This window comes from Scyliorhinus torazame, chromosome 9 (assembly GCF_047496885.1).
Source record: "Scyliorhinus torazame isolate Kashiwa2021f chromosome 9, sScyTor2.1, whole genome shotgun sequence".
NCBI lineage: Eukaryota > Metazoa > Chordata > Chondrichthyes > Carcharhiniformes > Scyliorhinidae > Scyliorhinus > Scyliorhinus torazame.
In genome coordinates this window covers 61,696,681-61,719,186 of record NC_092715.1, presented here as the reverse complement: position 1 = coordinate 61,719,186, position 22,506 = coordinate 61,696,681, and the positions used below count along the sequence as shown (strand labels likewise).

Below are 22,506 nucleotides of genomic sequence, written 5' to 3'. Positions count from 1 at the left end.
GCTTTGATGTTCATTGATAAGTGGGTTTGATGCATTAAACCTATCATGGAAACACACTTGGAGTGATCTTGATTGTATTAGTTTTTTTTTACTGCAAAGGTACAGAAGAACAGGGGTGGTTCATAGGTCCCTTGAGTTTGACCCACCATTCGGTTGGAACATAGCTGGTCTTCACCTCATCTCCAAATTCCCTCCTTCTTTCCATGATTCCCTTACCTAACAAACATCCATCAACCTCAAACCTGAACATTTTTGTCGACCCAGCAACCATCGCTTTTTGGAGGGGGAAGATAGCCACTCTCCAAGGTATTCTTTGAAAGCTGCATTAAATTCAATTTGACATCACATTCTGCTACTACAGCCATTTCATTTATTCCTCACTCACTACAACTCTTTCGGAACGACCAACGTTTCATAGCAAAACCTCCCTTTTTGACTGAAGTGTAGATTGCAGAGGGCAGACTTGCAAATATACAACACATAGCAGGCCAACTGTGAAGCATGTGGAGTTTGCAGCAATCAGCACATTTTAAAATCTGCATTATTAGTAGTTGGCTTTCTACACTACACCGCAACAAAGAAAAATGTACCGTTGTTAAGAAAGTAAGAATTCATTTCTGGATTACTTTGGCCTTATTCACACTCAGGTTATTCAATTAAACCTTTCCAGGATGAGTTTTTATCAGGGAATAAGAAAAAAGAGGTCTAAATCAAGTACTAAAGCCAAATGGGACAGATGAAGTCCATTTGAAAATTTGTGACATGTAGGTCATGCCAGGTTCAGGGATGAAAGCACACAGTATGCCTGGAAGCTGTCGGCAGAGGGCATGGCTTGGAGCTGTCAGGCTAAAGATAATATGCCAGCTGTTGGGATAACGAAAGAATGCTATCTGTCAAATCAACAAGGGTCTGCAAGCTGTCAGGATAATTCAGAGGTTCTGAAAGCAGATGCCTATGAGGTACAAGTGTGACGTTCCCATTAGCCGAACAGGCAGCACTCAGCATCTTGATCTGTGTTAGTGGTGGTGGTTAAACAGGGGTCAGCACCAGACTCTCACATAAAAGCAAAATACCCTGGATGGTGGAAATCTGAAATAAAAACAGAAAATGCTGGATACATTCCGGCGGCATCTGTGGAAAGAAACAGGGCTATCATTTTGGATCTAAATGATCCTTCCACAGAACAGAAGAAAGGTATAAATGTACGGAATTATATTATTGGAAAGGAGGTGGTGCAGGTGGGGCAGAATAGAAGACCAGTGATAGGTTGGGGCAAATGAGGTATTGGACAAATTTGTCATGGACAGAAGACAAAGGCTCTCTGTGTTCCCTAATGTGATTAGAAGCTGCAACTATTATTTTTAAAAGGGTGTCCGCCTTTAAGAAAGTGTGTCTTAAAGCCCCTCTTAAATTCTCTTTCCTCTACTAGTCTCATCCCCATTGTGGTAGTTACATTCATCACCCTTGACAGGTTTTATAAGTGCCTTCATAGGTACAGAGGCACAAAAGTAGGCCATTCAGCCCTTTTAACCTGTTGTGTCATTCAATTAGATCATGGCTGATCTATCTGCCTTTGTCTGTAACCATAAATCCCCTTGGTTAACAAAAAAACAATCACATTTCCAATAGGCATATGGACTGGGCAATCTTTGGGGGGGTAAAAAGTTTCAGATTTCCAATGTCCTTTGTGAAGAAGTGTTTCATCACATCGCTCTTGAGCAGCCTTTCAATAGACACAGGATAGAGTGTTCACCTCAGTGAGAGTCTCTCGCTAACCCGACAAAGAGCCGGAGGTGTTCCCAGCAGGACAAGCTTAATTCTTTCTGAGAGGGTCCAATGTACATCCGAGGCGATCTATCTGCCCACATTATTCCAGCAACATTCAAATAAATGGCTGCCGGAACACCGGATGCCCTTTGTATTAAGCGGAGCTAAAAACTGCCAACACAGGCAATCAGTTGCACCCACTGTCGAGAAAAAGCTTCAATCCGCATTTGACACACTAAAAGCTAAACCAAAGAAAATCTCTGAAAATATTTCAATTCCATGGTTTCTCCCGCACTGTTGGCATGGCGACGCAAGAACAATGTGCAGTGCAGGCCATGGCTACCAGGAACTGAACACCTGTAACTGGTGAACTGTTGGCAAGAATACCAAAACATATTAGGGTAAACTTCCCGGATCCGATCACTGCGGGACCCGCTCGCTGCAGGCTGGACGGGAAATTTGGTGGAACATTTAAAGGTCGTTTGACCTCGGGCAGGAATTTCGGGTCTCAGGACAGGTGCGACCGGAAATTCTCGCCAATTGTTTGAACGTTTATCAGTGAGTTGCCGTCAGAATTTTGGAAGTAATCTAGAGGAGTGGTCAAGAAGTCAGCAATCGTTCAAAGTTTACAGTCAGCACTGGAGTTCTATCAAAATTAAAACGCTGTTCCATTTCAGTCTCAAATGATGAACAAATTAAGCTGATTCTACAGCTGAGTCGCAAATGCCTTGGCACTGAAGGAATCTTGGGCGGCACAATGGCGCAGTGCTTAGTACTGCTGCTTCACGGTACTGAGGACCTGGGTTTGATCCCGGCTCCAGGTCACTGTCCGTGTGGAGTTTGCACATTCCCCTTGTGTCTATGTGGGTCTCACCCCCACAAACCCAAAATATGTGCAGGCTAGATGGATTGGCCAAGCTAAATTGTCCTTTAATTGGAAGAAAAGAATTGGGTACTCTACATTTATTTAAAAAAGAAAAAAAGACACTGAAAGAATCTTTTTTTTAAAGTATTCATATCTGATATAAAACAAAACTAAAATTTTCTGCATACAAAACATATTCAACATTTAATTTTTAACAGCATTTTACATTTACTGACAAATGCTGAAACTATAACTGTTTAGTATTTATTAAGAGACTCGTCCCAACACCCAAAAGCAATCAATAACTACTCCAGAGTGCTAGCACTCAATAGCAATGTAATAAAGCTTGCTCGATTGTCATTGAGGATGCGCTAAGGATACTAATGTGTGATAAATGCAGGATTTTAGACAGAGTGGATTATAAGCATTTGGCAACCCTTAACAGCCTGGGTTAGAGTGTGTTTGACTGCAGTGGTCATGTTTTCAAAAATAATCTTGTTTTGCAAGACCCAGAAAGTTTTTAGGAGTCAGAGGTAAAATTGACCAGAGTAATGTGTTTTCAACCTGGGCTAATGCACTGTTGTTTGACTAGGGGGGAGTCCCCGGGGAGTTAATGTGTTTTCAGCCTGAGGAGTTAATCTGTTTTCAGCTTGGGGAGATTGTCGTTGCTGGGTGGAGCTAAGGTATTCAGACAATTTTTGAGAAAGGTTTTTGCGTTGAGTTCTGATATGACTAACCCTTTAGAGCACAAGTGAGGTATTTTTTCCCAGTAGGATAGTTTAAAAAATGATTAATAGTATTTAAAGCAGGGCAGACTTGATTGAGAACAAGGGGGAAGCTGAAACAAACAGGTTGAAACAGCTTTTTTGAAGACATCCAGCCAGAAACTGCAGGGGTTCTAACAGGAGCCAAATCTGTTTTGGAAAGCAAGTATTACTGTGCATTCGGATAGATTGAGAGCCGTATGCTTTGTCCCTCTCTTGTTGTTTAATTGGGAATAGAGATAGTAATTAAGGGTACTGTATTTACTGTATTGAGTAGAATTCTTTAAGGGGTAATTGGAAGCTATTTTCAGGTGTGTTGTTAAAGAGTTTAATAGTCTATTAAAAAGTTGTGTTTTAAAATACCATCTCCTTATTTTTTCATGCAATTACTCCTGGAGCGAAGTATCCTTTCTTCACAGTCTTAAACAAAATAAACTAAAATATTGGGGATTTGGTCCAATATCCTAACCACTGATTGCAATAAATATATTTACAAAAAATTGACACATACACACGTTCTATCTGACAGGCCAGTCACGAAACGTCACTGAAGACATTCAAGTGGGTGCCTGTGAACTGGAGTGCAGTGCCAAAAATACAAGTAAAATATGAAGCTAACTCGGGAGGGAATAAGAGGAAGTGCAATCTAAAGTGTAGAGAACAATATTCAGGGTTTTTAAGAATAATGCATTGTTTTTATCTATGAATTGAAGGTCAGATACAATACATGGTACCTCAAAACATTTACATTCTTAAAAAAACACAATAGTTTGTCAAAGGTTTTCACAGGTTGTTTCAAATACCAGTCAGAGGAGTGTAGTCTGTCGCTGAATGAAATCATTCCCACTCTTATTTTGCTCTTATTAGTAACAAAACCTTTCTAACACACCACTAATCTCATTGGTGATTGTGCATAACTGCTGCAGGAAAAGTGCAGCCATATTTGTCTACATAACGGGTAGCCAATGATATTCAAAATCATTCATTTTGTGAAACGTACTGAAGTGTGTTAAGTTATTATGGAAATGTGTGTTTCTTTCTCTTCCTTACTCATATTATTGCTGAAGACTGCCCAGTATAGCCTGAAAGCCAGAAGTATGTTAATCAGCACTCTCACACTGGTGTTGCATTCAGTATGGTCTGAGAGGGAATGTTCACCTTTGCTTTCTTGCAATAAAAACAGAAAATGCTGTCCAAGCTCAGTAGATCTGGCAGATCCGTGGAGAGAGCAGCAGGGTTAACATTCTAGCTATGAATAGAGGTTGAGTAGATTAGGATTATTTTCATTAGAAAGATGGAGGTTGAGGGGGGACCTCATTGAGGTCTACAAAATCACGAGAGGTATAGACAGGGTGGACAGCAAGAAGCTTTTTCCCAGAGTGGGGGACTCAATTACTAGGGGTCACGAGTTCAAGGTGAGAGGGGAAAATTTTAAGGGAGATATGCGTGGAAAGTTCTTTACAAAGAACAAACAAAGAACAAAGAAATGTACAGCACAGGAACAGGCCCTTCGGCCCTCCAAGCCCGTGCCGACCATGCTGCCCGACTAAACTACAATCTTCTACACTTTTACGCAGAGGGTAGTGGGTGCCTTGAACGCATTGCCGGTGGAGGTGGTAGAGGCGGGCACGATAGCGTCATTTAAGATTTATCTAGACAGATACATGAATGGGCAGGGAGCAGAGGGATACAGATCCTTAGAAAATAGGTGACAGTTTTAGATAGAGGATCTGGATCGACGCAGGCTTGGAGGGCCGAAGGGCCTGTTCCTGTGCTGTAATTTTTCTTTGTTCTTTATTCTGAAGAGGAGTTAGATGGGCTCGAAACGTTAACTCTGTTTCTCTCTTCACACTTGCTGCCAGATTTGCTGAGTTTTTCCAGCATTTTCTGTTTTTATTACAGATTTCCAGCCTATGCAGTATCTTGCCATTACTTTCCTGTATCTGGTTACAGATCAGAGCATCACTTTGAAGCTGAGAATGCAATAGCTGCTATAAGGCAAAAAAACTGCATTTGTTAAGTGTCGGAGGAATGAATGACCCACAAGACAGTAGGAATAAAAGGTGTCTAAGCCTTAAAACTGTACAAACTATGGTTTCATTGATCAGAAAGGTGTTTTTGTTAGGTTTTTTAAAATTCATTTACGGGATATGGGCATTGCTGGTTAGGCCAGCATTTATTGCCTATCCCTAGTTGCTCTTCAGAAGGTGGTGGTGAGTTGCCTTCTTGAACGCTGCAGTCCTTGAGGTGTAGGTACACCCACAGTGCTGTTAGGGAGAGAGTTCCAGGATTTTGCGACAGTGATCTTTTTCCAAGTCAGGGTGGGAGTGACTTGGAGGGGAAACTCCAGGTGGTGAGGTTCCCAGGTATCTGTTGCTCTTGTCCTTCTAGATGGTAGTGGTCGTGGGTTTGGAAGGTGCTGTCTAAGGAACCTTGGTGAGTTACTGCAGTGCATCTTGTAGATGGTACACAAGGCTGCCACTGTTCGCCGGGGATGGAGGGTTTGAACGTTTGTGGAAGGGCGAGCAATCAAGCAGGTTGCTTTGTCCTGGATGGTGTCGAGCTTCTTGAGTGTTGTTGGAGCTACACTCATCTAGGCAAGTGGAGAGTATTCCATTACACTCCTGACTTGTGTTTTGTAGATGGCGGGCAGGCTTTAGTAATAAATTCCATGCTGTATGGCAGCTGGTCATTGGATTCCCCACTCAAGGGTAGATTCCTCAGCTACATCAAGGCATGATGCGAGAATATAGATCAGCACTATACTCCACAATCTTAAAGAAGAAGTTAGCACTGAGAATCAAACTCCGCTTTCAAATAATCGTTTTGCTTTCAATACTAAACTTACCCCTTCTGACTAAAGGATAAATGTTGAAAGCTGAGATAAGGGGCAGGATTTTCATGGAGAAGACAGTATGAAATTTCCTGACAGGCAGAAAGGGCCCCACCCACCATATTTCCATTCCAGGGAGGAGGGGGCAGGATAAAGCTGGGCCCACCACCCCAGAGACAGTTCAGGGGCTGCCACGGAGGCATGCAAGTGCCAAGGCAGGCTGATTAGAAGGTCCACTCCAGTTCTCTGGTTCTTTGGCCCTGCTGTATTAAAAGCTGTTAACTTCTCTAGCCCTCGACCCTTATACTCCCTCACTCACAACCCCTGTCCCCTCCATGACCCCTCAGGAGCCCCCCCCCCCATGTGCCCCATATACCTTCCATTACCCTCTTACCCCTTCCATGCTCCCTCACCTTGTATGATCATGTGCAGAACCAATGAGCCACGTACTAAGTAACCAGTCTTGAATTGCTCTTGAAAAAACATTCAAATATCTGCTTTGAAAGAACTGCTGCTCTTAACAACCTTATAAAAGTGACAATAATACAGACCCATTCAATAATTTCAATATATTAGTTCCCTTATCCCTTATAATAGTTTCAATAATAGAAACTTTATCCCACGTCATACCTCTTGTCCAAATAAACAGAGACACTGAAAAAACAGATCAAAGAAAGAATAACAGGCCATCTGGCAACATCTATCAACAAAAACATGCAGCCAGACACCTGTTTTTCTAAATTGCCTGATTATGAATGAATGGCTGAGCTCCAAGACTCACTAATGGATCAGCTCAGCAGGGGTCTGTTTACATAGGTTGAGGGAGAATGTTAACCTTAATTGATTGACATCTTTGAGGTTATAAAAAGTCATTCTTTCATGTGTAGGGGAGGCACCGAAGGAACATGGGGATAATGGAAGGTGTATGGAAAGGGCATGAAAAGATCTTTCAAACTTTTTTCGGGAAGCTAGCCAGACTCCACAGAAATTGTGAGCAGGGGACTAGATGCTTGCCCTATCAACGGAGCCAGCCAGGGTGTGGGTTGTGGGTTTGCCAGCAGCCTCCTTCTCCCATGCTGGAATCCCCAAATTGGGTCTCGCTCACCATTTTTAAAGGCCTCTGGAGTCAGACTCATTCAGCAAATATCTGGGCTAAGATGTCAGTATCAATGTACGCAAACAAAAATCCAGGCCTAGTTGTCAAGAGATTTGTTTCTGGAAAAAGGTAAGTGTCTCATAAAGGTTCAGATTAAAAGCCAATGATTTATCAATATAAAGCTAAGAAACTAGTATTAACACAAGAATAGCATATGCAAAGGTTTCCCACGCCATTTTCAGTGAGAAACAACAGGGCCAATTTTCACTCCATGGAAGTGGGTCAAAACCCCACCTCTAAATCGCCTATTAACTGAGATTAAAATCTGACTATGGATATTAATAAACTGTCTGATTCTGTAACATCGGATTTAGTTAAATAGGAATTTGGAAGCTTTAATTCAGGATTTGAAGCGTAATATTTACAATCTTGAACTGATTGCAGCTTGTCCACGGTTATGGTAGGAATCCTGAACCAGGTCAATAAGGGAAAGCTCCTGATGACCATTTGGGCTTTATTCACTTACTCACAGTTAAAACTGTGAGCAAAAAAAGAACAAATGCACTGAATTGCTTACATCCATCACACAGAGTGGGCTTTCCCGGGGAGGGCCCACTGTGTGACATTTGTGAGGTAAATATTGCACAGCCATTTATTTTGCTTTCGTTAAATTGTTTTCCCTATGTCACTCCAAGTCATCCTGTGGTTCTTCCACTAAAATCACTGTTGATTTCAAACCACCAGCATCAACAAGGCAGGAGGTTTGTATCCAACATAAAATACTTGAAATGGCGTTGTCAAAACACCGACATTGGAAATCGCCCCAACAGCTCATCGGAGTGGACTTATTGATTTTGGATTCACTGCTGACAGACTCAGGAGCTAAGAAAATCCTGAAATAAAGTCAGTTTTTATTTGTCACAACTGGATTTTGTGGCTGTCAGGTATATCTGTCAGAGGATCTGTGCAGAGAAATGCTCTTTACGACATGGTAATGGCTTTCTGGGCTAAATCATTTTATGAAATATTGAGGCACTGGGCGGCGAAAGCGTTCACTGTACTTACTGACCTTTCCACAAACAATTACTCAAAATGTGCACCGCCATCGATCTAGCTTTATTCAGAGTAAGTGGTTGGCCCAGTGGTTTACGTAGTAACTGGCCATCGTACATCCCTCTTTCAGCTGGCGGGCAACATTCCAAAAGAGAACTGCAAGGATTTTATTACCAAGCCTAGCTTAACAGAGGGTTGTCTGGTCTCCATTGTAAGGTTAGTAAGGTCGGCAGGTTACACTCAAGTGTTACATCGCAACAGCAGACCCAAAGACAGAGGGAGAAACTAAATCAAATTCATTTTTAAACAATAGAGGTTGGGGATGCAAGGATATGGTAACAGTAGATGTGCTACATTTTGCTTCAGTGTCTCTCGCAACGGGAATGGAAAATGGGTTTAAGGTGGAGGGGGAATCAGACAAGGTTTTAGCCCTGATCACAATGCCAGATTGGACTTTAATATCCTTGACAGTTGAACAAACTGAAGAAAATGCTCACTTCTCCGCTGAAATCTAGCTTCTTGGTCACAGGAGGATTTCTGACTCCTATGGAGTGTATCTTAACGCAAGGGAAGAGTAAAGGAGGGGGCCATAATATAATTTTTTTAAATGAACAAATATTTTTCTTGATGTTTGAGACTAGGACCTGAATATCTGTGAATAATGGTGGTTACGCGATCCCCTCCACTCACCTCCTTTACCCAGTCCTCTGCTCCTTCCTCTCCTTAACGCACAATGCTATCCTCCCTCAGGTCAATGAGTCCTACCATGATTGCGTTAGTCGATAGCCTGCATGGGACAGACAAGAAGTGTGTGACTTGCAAAATCTTTCTGGTACATAAAGCCACTTGAACAATTAACACGGGAGAACATTAAAACGATTTAGAAAGTGACATTCTACATCAACAGGTTTGTAATTAATATTCATACCCATGCAGCACCCAGCGAATCAAAGCTTACATCTCCTTCCACAACAATGTACAAATATTCAACTTGTTATCTCTATCAGAAACATGCACTGACTGAATAGGATTCTGCCATGGGGCCAGTCTGAAGTGATAGTCTTTCGTTGTCAGGGCAATAACTGGTAAATATATATTTAGTCACTTATGCTTCCACAATGCCAATCATGGAAGCTAATGACCCCCAAAAAAGGGTGGAATTTACTGGCGATTTGAATGTATCTTGGTAAATTTAATTGGCCCGTATATCAACACCAAATGCACGACTTGTAAATGTGTCAGAGGGAGATCTGCTAATTCCAGAAAGCCTGTAACATTGTGCTACAATATTGTCAGTTTAACACAGATAGTTCCATCAATTTGCCAAAATGAACACTGGCCCAGGTGCAGACTGCAAGAGTGTATGGGGAGGCATTTAAAAATGATTTTTTAAAAAAAAAAGGATTTTTGTATCGTATAGTTACAATAAATTCTCACATTTATTATGAACCATCAAGGAAATATTTTAAAAATCCAACTTTGTAGCCACTCCCTCGTAAACGTGTCTATCAAACGGTTCCTTTTCTTTTAAAAATAACAATGGGCACCAGCCAGCTCCAGAAACACTGCTGTGTAACGGGACGGACGGCTGAGCAGATTCTAATCTTATTATCTGGCTAGAATGCTCAAAAGAACAAAGGAAGGCCAAAGAGTTTCAGATTTACCGCAGATCCTTTGGGTGTCCATCACCATCTGTCGCTGCACAGCTTGGTGGGAGTAAGGCGTGTTCACACACTCCCACTCAGAGGTCCAGGGCCCCACCACATAGCTGGCGGCCTCCTCGCCACAGAGCAGAGTGAATGTCAATGTGTGATACGGGGGAGGGGAAGGGGACAGCACGAGGACACAAAGAGCACAAAACGTCCATCGTATTCCTAACAATTACAGCCCTCTTCACATCAGGGTTTTTTTCACTCAGATGAATCGGGGTCTGCCTTTTAAATGAGGTAATTTACTCCTTTGCGTTTTTCCTGAAGATTTTTTTTTGCACTAGGTATTGCTCTTGGGGCTAAAGTGATATAATAATCGCTATTGTCACAAGTAGGCTTCAGTGAAGTTACTGTGAAAAGCCATCAAGGGATATGGGGGAAAGGCAAGATCAGGGTATTGAACTTGATGATCAGCCATGATCACAATGAGTGGCGGAGGAGGCTCGAAGGGCCGAATGGCCTCCTGCTACTATATCCTATGTATATGTCGATGTCACACTTTCCAACCCTTTGACCTTTAAAGCTTCCACACCATGTCCACCGAATGAAAACACTGAAGACACCATAGGTTGCTCTGCAATTGAGCTGTCATATTTTTGTTAACCTTTAGGTGAAGTGAAAGTAAGACCCTGGTTTCACCATGAGTAGCCGCTGTGAAGTTGGGGGAAGAGTTGAAAACCAGGGCCAGGATTTTCTGCTCTTGTTCGTGTTGACAATGGAAAATATCTCAAGAAGTGCGACGCTGCATTTTACATCGGCATGAAAGCATGACGCGAGTGCCCCCCCGCTCCCCCACCACCACCACGGTCGGTCAGTGGCGAGCCGAATTTCCCGATATTCAATGACGGGAACATCATTGTATTAAATTACCATCTCATTATCAAGAATGTATACTGGAATCATCCCCCACATCAAAAAATCCATCCATGGCAGAACGGCGTGAATCACAACAGGTCACCGACGATGTGCACCTGTCGAGCAGGCCTCTCTGCACCCATGGGGGAGAGGGCTATGCCTCTACTGTCGGATGGTGCCCGGGCACCACCCCGGCACCCCAACACTATTCTGGCAACACTCGGCACTTTTCAGGCAGTGCCCCCCCTAATATAGAATTCTATAGTGCAGAAGGAGGCCATTCAGCCCATCGAGTCTGCACCGACCCTTTGAAAGGGCACCCCACCTAGACCCATCCTATCCCTGTAACCCCACCTACCCTGCACATCTTTGGACACTAAGGGGCAATGCAGCATGGCCAATCTAGGTAGCCTGCACATCTTTGGATGTGGGAGGAAACCGGAGCACCCGGTGAAATCCACGCAGACATAGTCAGAATGTGCAAACTCCACACAGACAGTCACCCAAGTCCGGAAGTGAACCCAGATCTCTGGCAATGTGAGGCAGCGGTGCTAACCACTATGCCACCATGTCACCCCAGGATCTTGGAAACACCGAGCCAGACTGGCAACATTTGTGCAGAGCTAACCAGAGTTAATGAACTTCCATGAATACCTGACCCTCTCACATTCTGTCCGATCACAGACCCCCCATTCACTGAATCTCTCCGCCTCTTCCTTGCACACCCACTCCTCCCGCCTTCTCCTCGAACAGCAATTCCCCTCCACCTCCTCGCACACAGCCAACCCCCCCCCCCCCCCTCCTCTGTAAGCCAGTTTGATGCCCAGGTCGTGCCTGGGTAGAACCAGCTTGATGCCCAGGTAGTAACAGCTTGATGCCAGGTAATACCAGCTTGATGCCTGGGTAGTACCAGCTTGATGCCTGGGTAGAACCAGCTTGATGCCCAGGTAGTAACAGCTTGATGCCTGGGTAGTACCAGCTTGATGCCTGGGTAGAACCAGCTTGATGCCCGGGTAGTAACAGCTTGATGCCCGGGTAGTAACAGCTTGATGACCGGGTAGTAACAGCTTGATGCCCGGGTAGTAACAGCTTGATGCCTGGGTAGTACCAGCTTGATGCCTGGGTAGAACCAGCTTGATGCCCGGGTAGTAACAGCTTGATGCCAGGTAGTAACAGCTTGATGCCTGGGTAGTACCAGCTTGATGCCTGGGTAGAACCAGCTTGATGCCCGGGTAGTAACAGCTTGATGCCAGGTAGTAACAGCTTGATGCCTGGGTACTACCAGCTTGATGCCTGGATAGTGCCAGTTTAATGCCCAGGCAGTGCAAGTTTGATACCATTAAAAATGGTGCCCGGGATGATCAAGTATCTGAGTTGATGGCAGGGTAAGGGAATCAGAAGCCGCCCACCAGCGATACCTTCTGGGATTTGTAATGTGTGACAAAGTTTTCCACCCCACAAAGTGTTGCACTTTATGGCGGAGAAAGCCGCCATTGCAGCCGGTGGTTTCAACACCGCCTTTGCCGGCCAACATCGGCCTTATCGTGGAAAGTCCCGGTCTAAGAGCTTAAAAGTTATAAATCTAAGATATCCACAGATAAATCCAATAAGGAATTCAGAATAAGCTTCTGCAACTAGAGAGTAATTTGAATGTGGAACTAGGTACCTCATGGAGTATGGATTGCAACCGTGCAAAAAGGCAGCTCCCTCCCACCTTCTCAAGGACAATTGGGGATGAGCAATAAATGCTGGCCTAGCCAGTAAGGCCTACATCCTGTAAATTAATTTTAAAAAGTTGAGGCAAGTTGCAGATGTATAGTTTTACATTGGACATACAGCACAGGAACAGGCCATTCAGCACAGCCACTCCGTGCCAGCCTTTATGCTGCACTCGAGGCTCCTTTCATCTTTTCCCATTTAAATCTATGTTCATAACGACCTAGTCCCTTCTCCCTATTATGCTCGTCTCTTTTCCCCTTAAATGTATCCATACAGCTCATTTCAATCACCCACTGCGGTCATGAGCTCCACATTCTTACCATTCTGTGGGTGAAGAGGTTTCTTCTGGATTCCCAACTGGACTTTTTTTTGGCGAATCTCTTATATTGATCCATAGAATCCACAGAATCCGTACAGTGCAGACGGAGGCCATTCCACCCACCGAGTCTACACTGACCCTCTGAAAAAACACTCTAAATAGGACCCCCCCCCCCCCTTCCAACAACCCCATGACCCCACCTAACCTGCACATCTTTGGACTCTGGTAATGCTCTTTATCACAAGAAGAAGCATTCTCTCTGTATCCAATCTATCAAAACGTTTCATCATGAGAGAGGAAGCAATAAGCAGATATGCTGAAATGATGAGATGAAGTACAACGTGAAGCACAAACATTAGGCATAGACCTAATGGGGTAATTGGCCTGTTTCTGTGCTTCAGGCTCTACATGAAGTTGTGAATTCAGTGGCTTATCAAGTGATACTATCCTGGTTAACATCTGGGGCGAGATTCTCCGACCCCCCGCCGGGTCGGAGAATCCCCGGGGGCTGGCGTGAATCCCGCCCCCGCTGGTTGCCGAAGTCTCCGACACCGGATATTCGGCGGGGGCAGGAATCGCGGCGCGCCGGTTGGCGGACCCCTCCCGCTCGATTCTCCGGCCCGGATGGGCCGAAGTCCCGCCGCTAAAATGCCTGTCCCGCCGGCGTTAATTAAACCACCTACCTTACCGGCGTGACAAGGCGGCGCGGGCGGGCTCCGGGGTCCTGGGGGGGGCGCGGACCAATCTGGCCCCGGGGGGTGCCCCCACGGTGGCCTGGCCCGCGATCGGAGCCCACCGATCCGCGGGCGGGCCTGTGCCGTGGGGGCACTCTTTCCCTTCCGCCTCCACCACGGTCTCCACCATGGCAGAGGTGGAAGAGACTCCCTCCACTGCGCATGCGCGGGAATGCCGTCAGCGGCCGCTGACGCTCCTGCGCATGCGCCGCCCGGAGATGTCATTTCCGCGCCAGCTGGCGGGGCACCAAAGGCCTTTTCCGCCAGCTGGCGGGGCGGAAATTCGTCCGGCGCCGACCTAGCCCCTCAATGTTGGGGCTCGGCCCCCAAAGATGCGGAGCATTCCGCACCTTTGGGGCGGCGCGATGCCCGTCTGATTTGCGCCATTTTGGGTGCCAGTCGGCGGACATCGCGCCGTTTCTGGAGAATTTCGCCCCATATGCTCTAATTAGACAAATGAAGCAGCAAAATCTCCTTGTTTGTTGGTCTATGCAGAGACTGGTGAGTGCGTACACATGTACAGAAAATGCCAGGCAATAATACAACATAAACAAATGCTGCAGAGGTTGGCAACAGGCAGAATAACGTGAATCTCAACCAACTGAGAAATACCAAATCCAGTCTCAGAGATTAGGGGTGGGATTTACCAGCTGGTCACACCGGTGGGAAATTCTGATGCCTTGCCAGTGCACGGGTTTCCTGGTGACATGGGGTGCTGTCAATGGGAAATCCCGTTGACAATGGCGAGGCCGGTAGATCCCGCTGGCGGGCCACCTCCGCTGCTGAAAAACACGCGGCGGAATGGTGGGAAAATCCTGCCCACGATCTGGTCCAACTTCAGATCTGATCCACCAAAGTCTCACCACAATCCAATTTCAGAAATGTACGGTTAAAGCAACAGTGTAGTCTCTGGGGTTTATTCATGATTCACAACTTCATGCAACTGCAAAAGCAGTTGGAAGTGTCATTTTATTAAAATAAAAACTGAGGACATTCCCATGCTGGAATCTCAGGAAATGTACCCGCAGCTGGAAAATGCTAACAACACACTTCTCGCGAACTTCATTGCCAATACATCTACCCTGTAGCAGACACATATGTATTTCTGCACGGACCAACAAACAATGAGATTCACTGACGGCATCGCCTGACTGAGAGCGTTCGCTGTTAACCAGGGCAGCTCCACTCTATGTGAACATCTAGATTCATAACTCTCATGTAGAATGCGCACCATATCCTCTACCCAGTCTACCCGCTCTATTATTTTCAGAAGCGCCAAAGGAGCAGTATTGAAAATATTCTGGAGTGTACAGAGAAACATGCAAGCAGAACCTTCCACACCAGCACAGTACAGCATTTAAAGAACGTTTTATCTAGCACTCTAATGAAAAACAAGTAGTATGTGGTGGACATTCTCAAACATTTTTGGGTGAGGCCACATTAAAAAGTTGCCACAACCTCTCATAGCTGCAAATTATGGGTGTGAGCGTGCATAAGAAATTATTTTTATACTAAGTAGAAGGGAAAATTCAATGGGTACGCACTGATGCATAGACTTGATTTGAAGAAAAACTTAGAACTTTTGTGCTAAATTCACTCAATCATACTTATCTGACTTGGAAGGTTGTGTGTTCAAGTCCCATGCCAGAACTTAAGAACATTTTCTTTTCTTTTTTAAAAAAAATATATTTTATTCAAAATTTTTTGGCCAAACAAAACAATACAAAGGTTTTCCTTTTTACAACAATAAAACAGTATAAATAACAGTGGTCGTTTTAACAAATAAATAAATAATATATAAACTAAATGGCAACTGCCATATCAAAAATAATAACTCTCCAAAAATAAAATCAAACAATCCAATATACATGACCTGGTACAAATATCTATACACAAACATCCCTGAGGACCCGTCCGGGCCCTCCCCCCCCTCCCTCCCCCCTGGGTTGCTGCTGCTACCTTCCCATTTCCTTTATCGTTCTGCGAGGTAGTCAATGAACGGTTGCCATCGCCTGGTGAACCCTTGAGCCGAACCCCTTAGTGCGAACTTTATCCGTTCTAGTTTTATAAACCCTGCCATGTCATTTATCCAGGTCTCCACGCCCGGGGGTTTGGCTTCCTTCCACATAAGCAATATCCTTCGCCGGGCTACTAGGGACGCAAAGGCCAAGACATCAGCCTCTTTCGCCTCCTGCACTCCCGGCTCTTCTGCAACCCCGAATATAGCCAACCCCCAGCCTGGCTCGACCCGGATCCCCACCACCTTCGAAAGCACCTTTGCCACCCCCACCCAGAACCCCTGCAGTGCCGGACATGACCAAAACATGTGGGTGTGGTTTGCTGGGCTTCTCGAGCATCTCCCACACCTATCCTCTACCCCGAAAAATTTACTGAGCCTTGCTCCGGTCATATGCGCCCTGTGTAAAACCTTGAATTGTATCAGGCTTAGCCTGGCGCACGAGGACGATGAGTTTACCCTACGTAGGGCATCAGCCCACAGCCCCTCCTCAATCTCTTCCCCCAGCTCTTCTTCCCATTTCCCCTTCAGCTCATCCACCATGATCTCCCCCTCGTCCCTCATTTCCCTGTAGAAATCCGACACCCTACCATCCCCCACCCATGTCCCTGAGATCACTCTATCTTGAATCTCCTGCATTGGGAGCTGCGTGAATTCCCTCACCTGCTGCCTCGCAAAAGCCCTCAGTTGCATGTATCGAAATTCATTCCCTTGGGGCAACCCATATTTTTCCGTCAGCGCTCCCAGACTCGCAAACGTCCCGTCTATGAACAGATCTCTCAGTTGCACAACCCCAGCTCTCTGCCATGCTCCAAATCCCCCATCCACTCTCCCCGGGACAAACCTATGGTTATTTCTTATCGGGGACCGCACCGAGGCTCCCGTCCTTCCCCTATGTCGTCTCCACTGCCCCCAAATTTTTAGCGTTGCCACCACCACTGGACTTGTGGTGTATTTCTTCGGGGAGAACGGCAACGGCGCCGTCACCATTGCTTGTAGGCTGGTTCCCTTACAGGACGCCATCTCCAATCTCTTCCACGCCGCTCCCTCCCCTTCTCCCATCCACTTACACACCATTGAGATATTGGCGGCCCAGTCGTATTCACTTAGGCTCGGTAGTGCCAGCAGCCCCCTATCCCTGCTACGCTGCAAGAACCCCCTCCTCACTCTCGGGGTCTTCCCGGCCCACACAAAACTCATGACACTTTTCTCAATTCTCTTGAAAAAAGCCTTCGTGACCATCACCTGAAGGCACTGAAACACAAAGAGGAATCTCGGGAGGACTACCATTTTGACCGCCTGCACCCTACCCACCAGTGACAGGGGCACCATGTCCCATCTCTTAAAATCCTCCTCCATCTGTTCCAGCAATCTTGTTAAATTAAACCTATGTAAGGTTCCCCAACTCCTGGCTATCTGAATTCCTAAGTACCGGAAATCTCTTGTTACCTTCCTCAGCGGTAAGTCATCTATTCCCCTGCTCTGCTCCCCCGGGTGCACCACAAACAACTCACTCTTACCCATATTCAATTTGTACCCCGAGAATTCCCCAAACTCCCTGAGTGTCTGCATTATCTCAGGCATCCCCTCCACTGGGTCCGCAACATACAGCAGTAAATCATCTGCATACAAGGATACCCGGTGTTCTTCTCCTCCCCTGAGTACTCCCCTCCACTTCCTGGAGCCCCTCAGTGCTATGGCCAAGGGCTCAATCGCCAATGCAAACAGTAACGGAGACAGGGGACACCCCTGCCTCGTCCCTCTATGAAGACGGAAGTAATCAGACCTCTGTCTGTTCGTGACCAAGCTCGCCGCCGGGGCCTTATACAGCAGCTGTACCCATCCAATATACCCTTCTCCAAAACCAAATCTCCTCAGCACCTCCCACATATAATCCCACTCCACCCGTCCATCGCCACCACTATCTCCGCCTCCCCCTCTGGTGGGGGCATCATCATTACCCCTAGCAACCTCCGTATGTTCGTGTTCAGCTGTCTCCCCTTAACGAACCCAGTTTGATCTTCGTGGACCACCCCTGGGACACAGTCCTCTATCCTCGTCGCCATCACCTTGGCCAGGAGCTTAGCATCTACATTTAAAAGGGAAATGGGCCTGTAGGACCCACACTGCAGCGGGTCTTTTTCCTTCTTTAAAAGGAGCAATATCATTGCCTCCGACATAGTCGGGGGCAGCTGCCCCCTTTCCCTCGCCTCATTAAAGCTTCTCGTCAAAAGCGGGGCCAGTAGGTCCATATACTTCCTATAGAACTCCACCGGGAATCCGTCCGGTCCCGGGGCCTTCCCCGCCTGCATGCTCCCAATCCCTTTTACCACCTCCACCATCTCAATCTGTGCTCCCAGTCCCACCCTCTCCTGCTCCTCCACCTTAGGGAATTCCAGCTGATCCAAGAAACACATCATTCCCTCCTTCCCTTCCGGGGGCTGAGCCTTCTCTAACCTCTCATAAAATATCTTGAACACCCCATTCACTCTCTCCGCTCCCCGTTCCATCTCTCCCTCCTCATCTCTCACCCCACCTATCTCCCTCGCTGCTCCCCTCTTCCTCAATTGGTGGGCCAGTAGCCAACTCGCCTTCTCTCCATACTCATACTGTACACCCTGTGCCCTCCTCCACTGTGCCTCTGCCTTACCCGTGGTCAGCAGGTCAAATTCCACATGTAGCCTTTGTCTTTCCCTGTACAGTCCCTCCTCCGGTACCTCCGCATATTGCCTGTCCACCCTCAAAAGATCTTTCAGCAATCGCTCCCTTTCTTTAAATTTACTCTCTTGCTTCCCTTTATGTGCCCTTATGGATATCAGTTCCCCTCTAACCACCGCCTTCAACACCTCCCAGACCACTCCCACCTGAACCTCTCCATTGTCATTAAGCTCCAAGTACCTTTCGATGCACCCCCTCACCCTTAAACATACCCCCTCATCCGCCAATAAGCCCACATCCATTCTCCAGAGTGGGTGCTGTTCTTTTTCCTCTCCTACCTCCAGGTCTACCCAATGTGGAGCGTGGTCCGAAATAGCTGTGGCCGTATACTCCGTCCCTGTCACCTTCGGAATCAGTGCCCTTCCCAAGACAAAAAAGTCTATCCGTGAGTATACTTTGTGAACATGGGAGAAAAATGAGAACTCCTTACTCCTAGGCCTACTAAATCTCCAGGGGTCTACCCCTCCCATCTGCTCCATGAAGTCCTTGAGCACCCTGGCCGCTGCCGGTCTCCTCCCGGTCCTGGACCTCGACCGGTCCAGCCCTGGATCAAGCACCGTATTGAAGTCTCCCCCCATTACCAACTTTCCCGCCTCCAGGTCCGGGATACGTCCCAACATACGCCTCATAAAATTTGCATCATCCCAGTTTGGGGCGTATACGTTCACCAGAACCACCGCCTCCCCTTGCAGTCTGCCACTCACCATCACGTATCTACCCCCACTGTCCGCCGCTATGGTCTTTGCCTCAAACAGTACCCGTTTCCCCACTAAAATAGCCACCCCCCTATTCTCCCGCCCCGACCAACCCATCCCATAACAGCTCCCCCTTCTCCTTAGCAGCAGCAACCCAGTTAACCCCCCCCTCCTCCCCCCCCTCCGCTAGATCCCCCTCTAGCGTAATTGCACCCCCCATGTTGCTCCCAGAAGTCAGCGAACTCTGGCTGATGTCGGCTTCCCCCCTTGTCCTCGGCCCCCACTGTGCGAGGCCCCTTCCTTCCTGCGTCCCTGTTCCCGCCATAATTACCATAGCGCGGGAACAAAGCCCGCGTTTCCCACTCGGACCCGCCCCTAATGGCCGGCGCCCACAGTTCCTCATACCCCCCCCCCCCCAACATGGGGAAGAGAGAAAAGTTACAGGATCGCAAAATTAACAAATTGAAAAATTATCCCCCCCCCCCTTTTTTCCTCGCCCCACATAATCACCCCACCACTTTGTCCCAAAAGTTCTTTCTCTCGCCAGACTATTCCAGCTTCTCGTCCACAATGAATGTCCACGCCTCTTCTGCCGTCTCAAAGTAGTGGTGCTTCCCTTGGTGTGTGACCCACAATCTCGCCGGTTGCAACATTCCAAACTGGATCTTCTTTTTGTGAAGCACCGCCTTAGCCCGATTAAAACTTGCCCTCCTTCTCGCCACCTCTGCACTCCAATCCTGGTATACACGGATCACCGCGTTCTCCCACCTACAGCTCCGAGTTTTCTTTGCCCATCTGAGGACCGTCTTTCTGTCATTGTAGCGGAGAAACCTCACCACTATAGCTCGAGGTATTTCTCCAGCCTTCGGTCTTCGCGGCAAAACTCGATAAGCTCCCTCCACCTCCAAAGGACCCGTCGGGGCCTCCGATCCCATTAGCGAGTGAAGCATCGTGCTCACATATGTCCCGACGTCCGCCCCTTCTGCGCCTTCGGGAAGACCCAGAACTCTTAAATTCTTCCTCCTCGAATTATTCTCCAGTACTTTCAGCCTTTCCACACACCTTTTGTGCTGTGCCTCGTGCGTCTCTGTCTTCACCACCAGGCCCTGTATTTCATCTTCATTTTGAACAGCCTTTGCCTTCACGACCCGAAGCTCCAGCTCTTGGGTCTTCTGCTCCTCCTTTAGCCCTTCAATCGCCTGTAATATCGGGACCAACAGCTCCTTCTTCAACTCCTTTTTCAGCTCTTCCACACAGCGTCGCAGGAACTCTTGTTGGTCCGGGCCCCATAACAAAAGGCCACCTTCCGATGCCATCTTGCTTTGAGCTTCCCTTCCTTGCCGCTGCTCCCGAGGATCCTCTGCAATCCGGCCGCTATCCTCTCCCTTATCCATGCGTGTCCGGGGGGATTCCCTTCTGGTTTACCGCACAGTGTTTTTGGCCGTTTAAATTGCCGTTGGGGCTCCTATTAAGAGCCCAAAAGTCCGTTCCAACGGGAGCTGCCGAAACGTGCGACTTAGCTGGTCATCGCCGCACCCGGACGTCTTAAGAACATTTTCTAAGAGAAAGCTGCATTGTCAAAGGAAGCATCTTGCAGATGTGGTTAAAGGTGAACTGGTGGATGTACTGTACTTAGATTTCCAGAAGGCATTTGATAAAGTGCCGCACCAAAGGTTATTGCGGGAAATAAAAGCTCAGGTTATAGGAGGTAATATATTAGCCTGGATCGGGCAGCACGGTAGCATTGTGGATAGCACAATTGCTTCACAGCTCCAGGGTCCCAGGTTCGATTCCGGCTTAGGTCACTGTCTGTGCGGAGTCTGCACATCCTCCCCGTGTGCGCGTGGGTTTCCTCCGGGTGCTCCGGTTTCCTCCCACAGTCCAAAGATGTGCAGGTTAGGTGGATTGGCCGTGATAAATTGCCCTTAGTGTCCAAAATTGCCCTTAGTGTTGGGTGGGGTCACTGGGTTATGGGGATAGGCTGGAGGTGTTGACCTTGGGTAGGGTGCTCTTTCCAAGAGCCGGTGCAGACTCAATGGGCTGAATGGCCTCCTTCTGCACTGTAAATTCTATGATAAAAATTCTATGAAAGAATGGCGGGATAACAGGAAGCAGAGAGTAAATGTAATTCGGACTTTTTCAGGTCGGCATGATAGAATGAGTGGTGTGCCACAGGGATCAGTGCTGGGACCTCAACTATTTACAATTCATATAAACGGCTTGGATGAAGGGATTGAAGGGACGGTTGCCAAATTTGCTGGTGACACAAAGATAGGTGGGAAAGTAAATTGCTAAGAGGGCATAAGGAGGCTACAAAATGGTATAGATTGGTTAGGTGATTGGACAAAAAATTGGCAAATGGAATATAACATGAGAATATGTGAAACTGTCCATTTTGGCAGGAAGAATTAAAAAAGAAATATATGGGCGGCAGGGTGGCACAGTGGTTAGCACTGTTGCCTCACAGTACAGGGACCCGGGTTCAATTCCAACCTTGGGTCACTGTCTGTGCGGAGTTTGCACATTCTTCCCGTGTCTGCGTGGGTTTCCTCCGGGTGCTCCGGTTTCCTCCCACAGTCCAAAGATGTGCAGATTAGGTGGATTGGCCATGATAAATTGCCCCTTAGTATCCAAACGTTAGGTGGGGTTACGGAGTTACAAAGATAGAGCGGGGGAGTGGACCGAACGACCTCCTTCTGCACTGTAGGGATTCTATGATTCTACGATCTAAATGGTGAGAGACTGCAGTGCTCAGAGGTGCATGAGGATCTGGTGTCCTAGTGCACAAATCACAATAGACTAGTATACAGATACCGCAGGTAATTAGGTAATTTGGATTATTATGTACAGGATTAGTCTCCTTACTTAAGGAAAGATGTAAATGCATAACATTTTTTAAAAAAACACTTTATTAAGGCATTTATGGTTTTATAATAACAAAAGACACAAGTACAGATATAAACATAGTTCAACGCGTAACACACCCCTCTAACTCCCACAGTTCTCACCTAAGCTAGAGCGACATAGTCTAACTCCCTCCCCCCTACCCCTTGCTCCCTAACCGCACCCCCCCCCCCCCTCCCCCTCCAATATTGAATCTGCTGATGGTTCAAATTTCTCCAAAGAAGTAGATAAATGGCTGCCACCTCCGAACGAATACTAATGATGAATCTCTCAGGGCGATCTTTATTTTCTCTCGCCTGAGAAACCCAGCCATGTCACTAACCCATACCCCTGCTTTCAGGGGCTTCAAGTCCCTCCACGCTAGTAAGATCTGTCTCCGGGCTACCAAGGAGGCAAAGGCCAAAACATCAGCCTCTCTCGCCCCCTGGACTCCAGGTCTTCCGACACTCCAAAAATCG

General features: G+C 46.9%; 1 protein-coding gene across 6 annotated transcripts in view; it reads right to left on the bottom strand.

Moving 5' to 3' along the window:
* The window catches only part of lhfpl2b (LHFPL tetraspan subfamily member 2b), a 272,180-nt gene that overhangs the window by 209,441 nt on the left and 40,233 nt on the right, over nt 1–22,506 (bottom strand). For 5 of the 6 annotated variants that reach the window (XM_072516001.1, XM_072515999.1, XM_072515998.1 and 2 more), the window contains exon 2: nt 9,069–9,165. The gene's annotated coding sequence lies outside the window, so the exon portion shown is untranslated. Of the gene's footprint in view, nt 1–9,068; nt 9,166–10,042; nt 10,062–22,506 lie in introns of those variants that run through there. The other variant, XM_072516005.1, reaches the window with a different exon arrangement.